This window comes from Hypanus sabinus, chromosome 5, assembly GCF_030144855.1.
Source record: "Hypanus sabinus isolate sHypSab1 chromosome 5, sHypSab1.hap1, whole genome shotgun sequence".
Classification (NCBI taxonomy): Eukaryota; Metazoa; Chordata; class Chondrichthyes; order Myliobatiformes; family Dasyatidae; genus Hypanus; species Hypanus sabinus.
Window position 1 is genome coordinate 48,679,764 of NC_082710.1, and position 12,627 is coordinate 48,692,390.

The 12,627-nt window shown below is 40.4% G+C and overlaps 1 protein-coding gene across 11 annotated transcripts in view; it reads right to left on the reverse strand.

Moving 5' to 3' along the window:
• The window catches only part of ror2 (receptor tyrosine kinase-like orphan receptor 2), a 280,728-nt gene that overhangs the window by 116,199 nt on the left and 151,902 nt on the right, over nt 1-12,627 (reverse strand). The gene's annotated exons all lie outside the window — the stretch shown is intronic.

Consider the following 12,627-nt stretch of genomic DNA (forward strand, 5'->3'; position numbering starts at 1 on the left):
TGGTTTTCTTTTTTTAAATGGGTTCATTTGGGCTTCTTTGTTTTGTGGCTGCCAATAGGTTGTACACACACTTTGATAATAAACGTACTTTGGGTAAATGCAGGGAAGACATTTCAGCTGACTGGATTGTCTAGCCAGAGACTGCAGTCACAAAAATCAAGGGTTAGACATTCAGAACTGAGTTAAGAAGACATTTTAACTGACTGTCTTTACTAACCGAGAGAGTCAGTTGCTAAGTATAGTCAAGATGGGGATGTAGGAGGTTTGTACATGCAAGAGGTCTTGAGGTGAAAGAACAACCATGACCTTGCTGAACGGCAGACCAGGCGTGAGAGACTGACTTTGCCTACTCCTGCTTGCTGATGCTTTCAACTCCAGATGATTAAAAACAGAAGTTAATCAATTCCTCCTCACCCACTCTCAACACTGTCATTGCCCACGTGAATGACACTGCCTACACCTTTATCAATCTGGTCAGAGCCAGAGAATCACCAAATGGCCTCTCCTCTCAAACATCTACATTTCTTCTGTCTGGTCCAATGAATCAACCTTGAATTTTCTTATTTTTTTCTACATACTAACCTTGGGCAACATAGTTTTTGCTGTGATAATCACTTGATCAATGCTTTCCATGGTTTCCAAATCGTTACCCAATTTCTCTGTATAGAAATGTCCTTAAACTAAAAGGTAGGAAGAACCAAATACATTCTCATTGGCTCTACCACAAACTTCATTCTTTACCTATCAGCTTCATTTTTCTCCATGTCTTTCATCACAAATGCTGTCTGACCAACTGAGTATTCCTCCCATCTTCCAGATTTTCAGCATCAACAGTATTCTGCTTTTCAGCCTCATCTTCCTTCTTAAAAGGTGCTTGAAAGTGAAGTGTGATGTGCAACTCACGATGAGCTTCCAACCATTAATTACCATTAAGGCAGCCCATTTCCAAAAGCACAGCATTTCCCCAGTTGGCCACAGCCTCATCTATCTACTGCGGTAGATGTACGTCCTTGCCTTGTCACGATTAAACAAACACATTATGTGTGATTCAAAACTATGCTGCCATTTTCTTAAAGTCCATTTTGACCTACATTACTTTGCAGATTAGCTGTTTAATTCACCATGCTTTCCAAAAATCCACCATGGTTTTGCCATTCCCCATCTACGAGATCTCCGCCAGCCCTGATGTTCATGAACACCAGTTCACCCCCAACTCTGGCTTTTCCTGATAGTTAATGAGAGCCAGGTTTTCAGTAATATTTGTCATTCTCCAAAACATACCTCTGAAACCTTTTGGTCATCTCTACATGCCCCTTTTCACTGTTTGATGTCAAGTTTGTTAGATAATGCTACTAAGGCAACCAACCTTGCCTGATTTTGCAGCATGCTGATATATATATATATATGTTAAAATATGATTCTGTACCAAGTATATTTAGCCGATATAATTAATATTGCAAACTACAAAGACATTCATAACATTTGTACTTCTACATAATCTTTGATATCATTTGTGTAGATGTGAGTATGTGTGCAAGAAAAGTAAAAGGAAATAAAAACCAGATCCATTTTGAATTTAGCCAACAGATTGTGTGCATTGTACACCTGTTGTCATTTTTGTGCTTAAAGGATTCTGTAAAGTTCAGGAAATTTATTAAAATGAGCCTCCCTCCACCCTAGTTTTTTTGTTGTTTCCTAAAAACAGTTCCAAAGGCCTCAAGGAAAGCATGATTTAATTGTTGTTACACATAGTTTATAGGTAGTCAGAAAAGGGAAGTATTTCCAATAATAATTATTAGAGGCAGAGCTTGAGCAGGAGAGCAAATATATGGTACAAAGGGCTGCCAGTAAATCAGTCTCACAATTACTCAAAATTAAATTTTTCAGAAACTAATAAGCTGTGCTGCCAGATGCACAAAACCCATCTGCTGAGATTATGTTCCTCTTTCCTTCACTGCAGACAGGAGGAATGCACTGCCGAAATAAACCTCATCAGTTCTGCCAAATACCACCATCCATGTTAAAAGTGATGGCCAGGCAGAAAAGACCCCACTCCCATGAGACTGAGCACCAACAGATCAACTGCAATACTTTAAAACTCCTATGGCCCAAATATGAATGTACTCTACAATACATTCACTAACCTCAACACAGGACACAAAAACTTATATTATACACCATCATTATTTTGCACTGAATTTGTATTAATGTACAATCTTTATTATGAAATTCTATATCCAGGATGTTGTAGCTGGCATGTATTATGAAGGATTATTTTGCTGGTCATCATAAAGATGGTAAACAGATGTGAAATGCTGGGATAATTTCCCTTCAAAGGGAGTGGTTGATTAAAGGCAATTACACTCCCTGTAAACAATCTGCATCCTCTAGAGGACCATATTTGAAATTCAATAGGATTAAACTGACCATTTCTTTATTCCAACTCATAACTCTCAAGACAATAAAATGCTAATTGTGCCATGTGGTTAAGAAAAAGTAATGCATGAAAGATGCCTATAGTATCTTGGACTCCTTCTAGACCTACTGAGCTGCTCAACAAGATAGATAGAGGTGAGAGGAAATAAAGTGGGTATTTGGATCACCCTGATGATGCTCTTAACCTCTGCAGACAGGCCCACACTTGGTACCTATAGACTGGAGACCTGCGCCCAGTCCTCACATACTCAGCTTGTCCACTTGTAGTGCAAGCAGTGCTCGAAAATCTATGTTGCAAGTCTTTGAACAACAGTCATCAAAGAGAGGAGGAAATCTATTGTATTTCAAAGGAATGAGAAGGTCATGGGTAACGCTGCACTTCCATCATATGAAGAGTCAAGGAGGTTCAAGTCAAAGTAGTATTTTTTTTAAATCACACATACTTCAACTTTGGATAGTCTGGAAACTGAAATACTCTCACCCCCACCATCAGTGATGAAAATCTGGTTTGAAACATTGATGTTAAAAGATCTGGGTTAAAGATCTGACAATCTTGCTTTCAGATATTCAATGCAAAAAGCTGACTCCTGCAATATATTGAACTGTGTTCACCTGGGTCGCAGATGTTCCTACTTATTGGACAAACGGAACATCACAGACTCAACGAACTGCAGGTATGACAAAAGGGCAGTCAATGAGCCGCCGGGAAAGACTCCACTCAACCCAAATATAATCAACTCTCTATCAAATATCAACATGAAACTTTAACATGCACCATTACTTGCCCTGGCCATTAGAAGGAAAATCAACATTCACAGAATAATATTCCTTCCACTTAACTGAATGAATTGTGATGAATCTGGAATTCCAAAAATTGAACTTCAAGGCTTTTCTTTGTATGCTATTCAAAAGGCAAACTCATCTTCTTAAACTTACTTGCTAACAGAAATCTTCTATAGATTAGAGCTACAGAGTAATATAGCATAGAAACAGGCCCTTCAGTCCATCTCAACCATGGTAAGTTGCCTTCCTGAGCTGGCCTCATTTACCTGCATTTTGTCTATGTCCCTCCAAACCTTTCCTATCATGAACATACCCAAATGTCTTGTTTTTAAAAAAGGGTTTTTTTTTTCCCATGCTTCATTATCTTATCCACCTCAACTACATATTCTGGCAGCTCATTCTATATAAAAAAAACTTCCTGGTGGACCAGTCCACCAGGTCCCCTTTAAATCTTCGCCCTCTCACCTTAAACCTATGCCCAAAATGCTGGAGGAACTCAGTCTAAACAGTTGATGTTTCAGGCAGAGATCCTCATCAGTGCTGAAGAAGAGTCTCAGCCCGAAACATTGACTGTTTACACTTTTCCACAGATGCTGCCTGGCCTGCTGAGCTCCTCCAGCATTTCCAGCATCTGCCGATTTTCTCGTGTTTGTTAAACCTATGTCTATTAGTTTCACACTTCCTTAATGTGAGAAAAAGACTGACCTTATCTATGCCTCTCATGATTTTATGGAACTCTAAAAAGTTACCCCTCGGCCTCCTTTACTCCAGCAAAAGCAGTCCCTCCCTATCTAGTTTTTTCTCATTACTCAAAACTTCCAGTTCCTGAAACGTCCTTGTAAATCTGTTCTGCACTCTGGTTAGCTAAATCATGTCCTCCTTCTGATATGACAATCAGAAATGTACACAATATTTCAGGTACGATCTTACTCATGTTCCTTACAGCTTATATGAAATCCCAATTCTTGTACTCAATATCCCAATCAAAGGCAAACATAGGCTTTTGCCACAAACTATCACCATTTTCATGGAATTTACACCGCCAGATCCCTGCTGTGCAACACTCAAAGTTGCAGGGCAAGCCCTATCCTGGTATAATAATCTAACGTATTATTTCCTACATTCCCAAGTTAAATTCCAACAACCATTCCTTTGCCCATGTCTCAGTAGATTTATATCCTGCTGTAATCTTAAAGGATAGAGGTCTAGAGTTTGAAGGGTTGTCAGGGCAGTCTGGAAAGTTAATGCAGCGCATTTTGTAAAGGTTAAGAATGGACTGTTTCATTTGCCAAGGAGATACCAACCTAGTTGAACATGGTGAAAGTATCAGTGAACGTCCTGTTTTCCAATTTTACAGTGACAGAACTGTCACTGATGATGTAGCTAAAGATGCTTGGACCAAGGAAACTGTCCAAAGGAACATATTCAGTAATAACTTAGAATGGGAATAAATTTTCTTTGACAACCACAACCATCTTTGCGCAAGGCATGACTCCAAACACTGGAGTGTCTTCCATTAACTTCATACTTAACAGGATGCCTTGATGCCACATTTTGTCAGATGCTGTTGTGATGGCACTCTCCCTTGTCTCTAAAATTCAGCTCTTCGGCTCATGCTTAGCCATGACAAGGTCAAGAGTGGAATAGTGCTCATGAAACTCAGACTAAGCATTGGTGAATAAGTTTTGCTTGACAGTGCTGCCAAAACACCTACCATTACTTTGATGATGATCACAGGGAAACTGATCAGGCAGTGAATGGCTGGTTTGGATTTGTCCAACCTCTTATGAATAGGTCATAGCTGAGCAATCTTCCAGATTATCAGGTAGATGCCTTTGCTATAACTATACTGGGAAAGCCTCACTAAAAGTGCAGCTAGCTCCACAGCACAGGTCTTCAGCTATTCCCATAGGCAATGTCACTAACATAAACTGGTAAGTGGAATGCAAACTGCAGCGCTGAGAAGTTCTATACAACGTGAGAGACAGAAGAGTCTGTAGAAACAATGGGAAAACACAGATGATAAAAAGGCACAATATATATAAAAAAGAGTGGGTGTTCTGTACATACTCTTGCAAGTGGTGCAACAGGTTAACACTGCAGTTAATTAAGCAAATACAGTGCTGGGCGTTACAAATACCAATGGGAGTGAATGGAATTTGTGTTAATTGGTAATCTCGCCCCAGATGGAACACCTCACCCCACAGTTTAAAATGGAAGAGGAGGCTTGGCGAGATCCTGAGGACGTCGAATTATGATTATGTGGACTGGAGAGGTTTGTTTTACTGAAGACAATAATGGAGATTCGCAAATTGCTTAAAATCATAATGAATTTGGAATGAGCAAACAACAATATCTTCTTTCTAATGATTGGTCAAAGAATATTGTTTGAAGTATTGGAGATGAGGGTGAAGAAAATAAGCTTCATCAGCAACCTACATGGATGACGACTTAAAGAAGAAAGTCATGCAACAATGTGATGAAAGAGAGTGTTCTAGGTCAGGCGTGGACTGAAGGACTACATTAACATCCTGTGCCGTTTGCTCTGCTTTTCTGATCAAGAATACCAGATCTACTGCAATGCTTTTAAAGGTTTAATGCAAGTAGAAGCTACATTTTCACTACATTCTCAAAAAGCGATATCTTACAATCAAACAATGACTCTATTACCCTATAAGAGACAACTGAAGTACTCCCCAAGGATAAGAACCGTTAAATCTACTCAACATTACAAAAGCAGTATTCACAACCATTAACATCAACCTTAATCACCATCTCAAGTGGCATGGTTCAGTTTTATCAAGTGCTTCACACAGATTATTAAAACCAAATACCAGATGCTTTGAATGAAGTTCAGGACTGTAATATAATCCCAGGATTCTGACATTTAAACTACTTAGATCCTGCTTATGTGGTTTATGATGTCTTCAAAATCTTTATTGAAATACAGTAACGCCTTCAACAGTTCTATCACTGAAGTAATTAGTGAAATGATTAACTGTTCACCCAGAATTTAAATTTAATGGGAATTCTACACAGTCCAAATTTGTAGCCTGAATTGGTAGAAAATGTTTAATTGTACCTTTTCACACAGACGAATGTTTTACTTTTACCAAAGCCATGATGTCAATGGTCCCCTTAGTAAAATGGTAAAAATAAGCATGTTTCCTGCCAACAGTAACCTGCTGAAGAGACAAAGGACCAAGACAAATCTAATGAACATAATGAGAAGGTGGGACACTCAATAGAAGGAAAGTAGCACATCTTAAAAACCTTAATGAAATAAAGTCTCAGCATTAGCAAGCATACAGCAAATTTATTAAGTCAATATGCTAAAGGTCACTCTCTTCATCACTAATGTACCGTGTTTGGATTGTGTACCTTCTACAAATGCACTTTAGTAACTCATCAAGTCTGCTTCAAAGCACCTTCTTCAGTTTCCTTCCAATATCATATTCCAACCTGACTTGGAATATGTCACCATTCATTCATCATTGTCAGGTTGAAAAAAAATTCACAAATTCCTGGTAAAGATTCCTACTGATAGTAAAGATCTCAAATGGTTTGAGATCTGTTCTACATTACAATTCTACATTGCTTCTTCAATTTTCAACATTAGATTTTAAACAAAAATTATACAATTAAAAAAAATCAGTTTGGACATATCCATTAACCAAAGAAACCATACTGTTTTTTTTATAAAATGCTCATAAGCAGAAATTTACTATCATAGAAACATAGAAAACCTCCAGCACAGTACAGGCCCTTCGGCCCACAAAGTTGTGCCGAACATGTTCCTACCTTAGAAATTATTAGGCTTACCTACAGCCCTCTATTTTTCTAAGCTTCATGTACCTATCCAAAAGTCTCTTAAAAGACCCTATCATATCCGCCTCCACCACCGTTGCTGGCAGCCCATTCCACGCATTCACTGCTTTTTGCGTAAAAAAAACTTACCCCTGACATCTCCTCTGTACCTACTCCCCAGCACCTTAAACCTGTGCCCTCTTGTGGCAGCCATTTCAGCCCTTGGAAAAAGCCTCTGACTATCCACACGATCAATGCCTTTCATCATCTTCAGATTATTGTCATTTAGAAACCGCAAATGCAATGCAGTTAAAAAATGAGACAATGTTCCTCCAGAATGATATCACAAAAGCATATGACAAAACAGACTACACCAGAAAATCCAAGTAACGTTTGGCAATCCCCAATCCAGAGTCCGGAGAGGCTGCTGCGTATTAATATCACGCTACCGTCTAGTGCGTTCCCTGGAAAGGAGCTCCAAATCCACCAAAAACAAGACCAAAAACTAAAGCTACAAGACCTGCACAAAACCACTTAATTACAACATATAGTTACAACAGTGCAAACAATAGCATAATTGATAAAAAAAAAGACTATGGGCACAGTAAAAATAGTCCAAGATGTTAAAGGACTGTAAGTTCAAAAGAAATCACCACAGTTTCCACAAGTCCCCAGGGTCTCGACAGACTTGCCATCCCACGCCGGTGGCAGAAGGGAATACCTCCGCTATGGATTTCCAAGGCACTGCTCGACTCAGCCTCGCAGACGCAGCACACAATGGAAGCTCCGTTGAAACCAGCCTCGCAGACGCAGCACACACCGAAAGCGACCCGAGTCCGTCGAACCTCCAAGCCGACGACCATCCCCTCCGGCACAGCTTCTCCAAGCACCATCCTCTGCCAAGCGTATTACGACGGCCCCGCCAACGGCCATCGGCAATGCGACCCTGAGGACTGGGGGCCTGTTCTCCCCAGCAGAGTCCCGGACCTCACAGCAGCAGCAGCAACGAAGAAGGTCTTCCTGGAATTTCCCGATGTTTCTCCGTGCTCCCACATCCGTTTTCAATCAATTATGATTGTGCACGGCACCCCACTTCACAAATAACAGAGAATCAGTTCTGGAGTGGCCACTGCAAGCTGCGTCACGCCGCCATCTTGGATCACATCACTACTATACACCTTAATCATAATTTAAGGATCATGTTTCTTCCATAGAATGAGAAATATGGAATTTATCATTCTCCAGTCAAGAGTTTCTTTTCAAATGCATCTCTGCAGGCACAGGGTGCAAGTACCTCCAGAGGCCAGGACCCATGGTTTGCTTCTGACCTCCAATGCTGTCAGCCTGAACTTGCACATTCTCTCTACAACTGAATGGGTTTCATCCATATGCTCCAGTTTCCTCCCATATCCCAAAGACAATGCCAGCTGACAACTGTACTTTGTCCCTGCCATAAGTGAGTGCTATGAAAATCCGAGAGAGTTAATGAGCATGTGTGAGACAACAGGTTACATATAACAGAAGAATAGGACTGAAGGGATTGCCGTATAAACTGGATTAGATTTGATGGGCAGAATGATTTCCTCCTTTATATCTATTTAGTTATACAAGTGTCTGGCTGTATCTGCCCTAACCCACACAAATCAACAGCAGGTGAGCAAAGTAACTAGAATTCGCTAGCAAAATCTAGGCAGGTCAGGTAACGTCTGTAGAAAGAGAAACATTACTGTAACAGGGAATAATTTTTCAACATAGTTCCAGAAAATACACTTTTTCTTTGGGTAACATTTTAAGCAAAAATCACCACATAAAAAAATTACATCCAGGATATTTCTTCTGAAATGTGTGTCGAATTGGACGCCAGGCCAGAGGAATAACTGAATTATTTTCCAGCTATCAAGTTACAAAATGTACATTTCAAACTAAAGTGCCATATTATAGTTGATGGTAGAATACCACATTGCACTTGAACAATCCAGTCTCCAATTTCCATCAGCAGCCAATGCCCGAAACTCTCAATTTCTCTCCCTGAATATCTCTCCCCCACCTTTTACATGGTTTGGTGCCCAGGTCTGTTTGATAGCACTATTGTGAAGGACTTCAGGATACTGTATCTTACTACTGTAAATGCAAGCTATTGTCTTTGTTGAAAAGCTGCGCGCTTCATTTCCCAACTCTCTGGTCAGACTATGATTAAATGGTCTTTTGCAGATGTGTCGTGATGAGTGTTGCAGGGGCAGCATTGTTCAAACAGCTTAGACAAATCTACTTCTCTCGTTTTCAAATGAAGGTATCTTGGCTCACTCTTCCCTACTCCTCTTCCTAAGCAATGAACCTAGTTTTGTTTCCCAGCTCACAATTTCAACATTACTGCAGCTTTTACGTAGCAGCAGTGTTCTCATCTATAAGACTCGGCACTCTCGCTCCCTGACACTCAGCTCCAAGCCATAAGCTCCATTTCACACTGAACGCAGCAAGAGAACTTAACGTCCACCAGAAGTAAATCACAAATAATATCCCGTCACATCCAAAGTCACCATCAACAAACCACACCTTCCTCAGGAGGCAAAGAAATTTGGAACGTTTTGGTGGACACTCACCGAATTTTATAAATGTACCTGATGCATCATAGCTTGGTATGGCAACCGCTCTACCTGAGACAAGAAAGTTGCAGACGAGTTGTGGATATAGCTCAGCACATCATAGAAAGCAGCCTCTGTTCCATGGGCTCTCTCTGCAGAAAAACGGCCAACATAATCAAGAAACCCTCCCATTCCAGACTTTCTCTCTCTCCCCAGCCCACTGGGCAAAAGATACAAAAGCCTGAAAATCTATACCACCAGGTTCTATCTCACTGTGGGAAGACTACTGAATGGTCCACTTGTATGGTGAAATAGTCTCTTGATGTCACCTACCATCTGGTGTTGGCCTTGCACTGTACTGTCTGCCTGCACAGCGCTCGCACTGTAATCGGACCAGTGCATCTCACAATCTGTCATTGCTTATCCTTGTGTAACTGTTGTGGTGAAATCACTTCTATGGATGGCACACTAAACAAAGTTTTCCCACTGTACCTAGGTACATGTGACAATAATAAACCAGTTTACCAATTTACTTAGTAAATAAACAGCCATTATATTGAGCTAGAAAATGAACATGGCAAACTGGCAACAAAGATTGTCAGAAAAGCTCAAAGTCATGGACCAGTAAACCTAACGAGCTTATGACTTCACTCTACGAACTGCCAAAAGCATCTCTTTTGCATGCACAGTCATGTACGATTTCCTTCTTCGAATTAATGTTCTTTATAATTACATCGTCCACCAAAAGCAAGCGGTTTACGAACAGTCTAGGCATTTTAACATAAGCAAATAAATTCAAGGAAGAATTTTAAGATCACATGAAAAGATTACTCATTTGAAACATCAAAAATATCCATTTAAAACTCTCTGCTAATTTATTCTTGCAAGTAGAAATAAAAACTAGTTTAAAAAAAGGTCATTAAAAGTGACGGCATGGTAGCGTGATGGTTAGCACAATGCTTTACAGTACTAGTGACCTGGATTCAATTCCCACTGCTGTCAGTAAGGAGTTTGCACGCTCCTCCGTGAATGTGTGCATCTCCTCCCACAGTCCAAAGGCATACCGGTTGGTAGGCTGATTAATCATTGTGATTAGGATTAAATTGGGGGATTATTAGGCGGCCAGATGAGTCTATTCCAGGGGAAATACATACCAGAACTTTTAAAGCGGTTGACAGGAATGAGCTTCTCAAAGCACTTTGTAGTATTCTGTTATTAAACAGCATTCCAATTAGATTATATCCAGAATTCAAATATTTTTATACTCAGAATTTCATTGACAATATACTCAGTGTAACATCTGCATCAGTAAGAACCATCTTTAATTTCTCTCTTTATCCTTTTTGCTTCCTGAAACCATTTTCACCAGAAACATTAGTTTCTAGTTCTATCCAAATTCAAACCAGATTTCCACTGGATAATATCCTCACTAGTTTTGATTCACCAATTATTTCTCTGTGTTTTATCAACTTGCATGCATGCCACAGATTTTTGGAATGCTGACCCTGATTTCCATCTGGTCTCCTATTTTCGCCTTCTGACATCCCATCCAACTAGAAGCACTAGAACATGACTTGTTGCTATCCTCTTCAGCCAACCTGATTCACGCCACATGATGTCAAGAAATGTAACTGAGCAATGGATTTGGCGAAGGCTACATCATCAAGCAACACTACAAATGTAATACTGAAGACCTACATTCCAGAATGAGTCATGCCTCTAGCTGAGCTGTTCCAGTACAACACAAGGATCTACCCAACACTAGAAAATTGCCCAGGGATGCTCTGTTCAAGCAGGAACACTGCAATCTGGCTAATTACTTCGTAATCAGCCTTTTCTCAATGACCAAGAAAGTAATGGGAATAACAACACTGCTATCAGGTAGCACTTACACACTAATAACCCGCTCGGTGGCTCCAGTTAGGGATCTTCCAAACCGCCGAAGTTCAGACTTCACAGCCTTATCCAAACATAGACCACGGAACTGGATTCCAGAGCTAAGGACAGAGCGACTGCCCACGATATCAAGGCAGTATTCAACCACGTGCAGCATTGAGCAAACGTGGTAAAGGGGAAGACTCCAATAGTTGTGAAAGATTGATCTGAAAAATTGCTGGAGATGTTATAAATGTAAAAAAAAGTAAATGCTGGAAAAAAGCAGCAGGTCAGATAGTATTTATGAATAGAGAAGGTCAATATTTCAGCTCTGGAACTCTTAAATAGAACTGACAGAAACAAGTTATCTTGGGTAGTAAAGAAGGTTGGGTTGGCGATGTGTTTAATTTATTTCAAAAGGTGAAATAACGAGGCAACCAAGGTCAGAATAACTTCTTTGTCTGTACAACAAGTTGCTCATTATTTTATAGATGGAGTAACATGGGATACTCTGGCCCACAGGGATGTGCCCAGCATGGCAGACTTTAGAGATCAAGGAAAAGTGAAAACAAAATCTTATACAATCAGAAAGAAAGATCAAGTTAGAGGATTCAATATCAGGTCCTGCCGGCTGCAACATGCCCAGATGGAAGACAAGGTGCTGTTCTCTGAGCTTGTAATGGGCCTCATTGAAACACTGCAGGGAGCCACTGGAGAGAGGGTCAAGAGTAAGGTGGGGATGCTGAAGCCACCAGGCAGGCAGATAGAACCAGAGTGTAACTCCGAAGGACTGAGTGCAAGTCTTAAATATACCCACACACAGATGTACCACTCTGGCGAAAGAAAAAATTCTTCCTTACCTCTGTTCTAAAAGGTCACCCCTCAATTTTGAGGCTGTCCCTTCTAGTTCTGAATACTCCCACCACAGGAAACATGCTCTTCACATCCACCCTCTCTAGGCCTTTCAATATTCGGTAGGTTTCAATGAGATCCCAATGAATTCCAGTGAGTACAGGCCCAAAGCTACCAAATGCTCCTCATATGTTAACCCCTTCATTCCCACAATCATCCTTGTGAACCTCCTGTGCACTTTCTCCAATGGCAAACATCCTTTGAGAAAGTGGGCCCAAAATTGTTGACAATA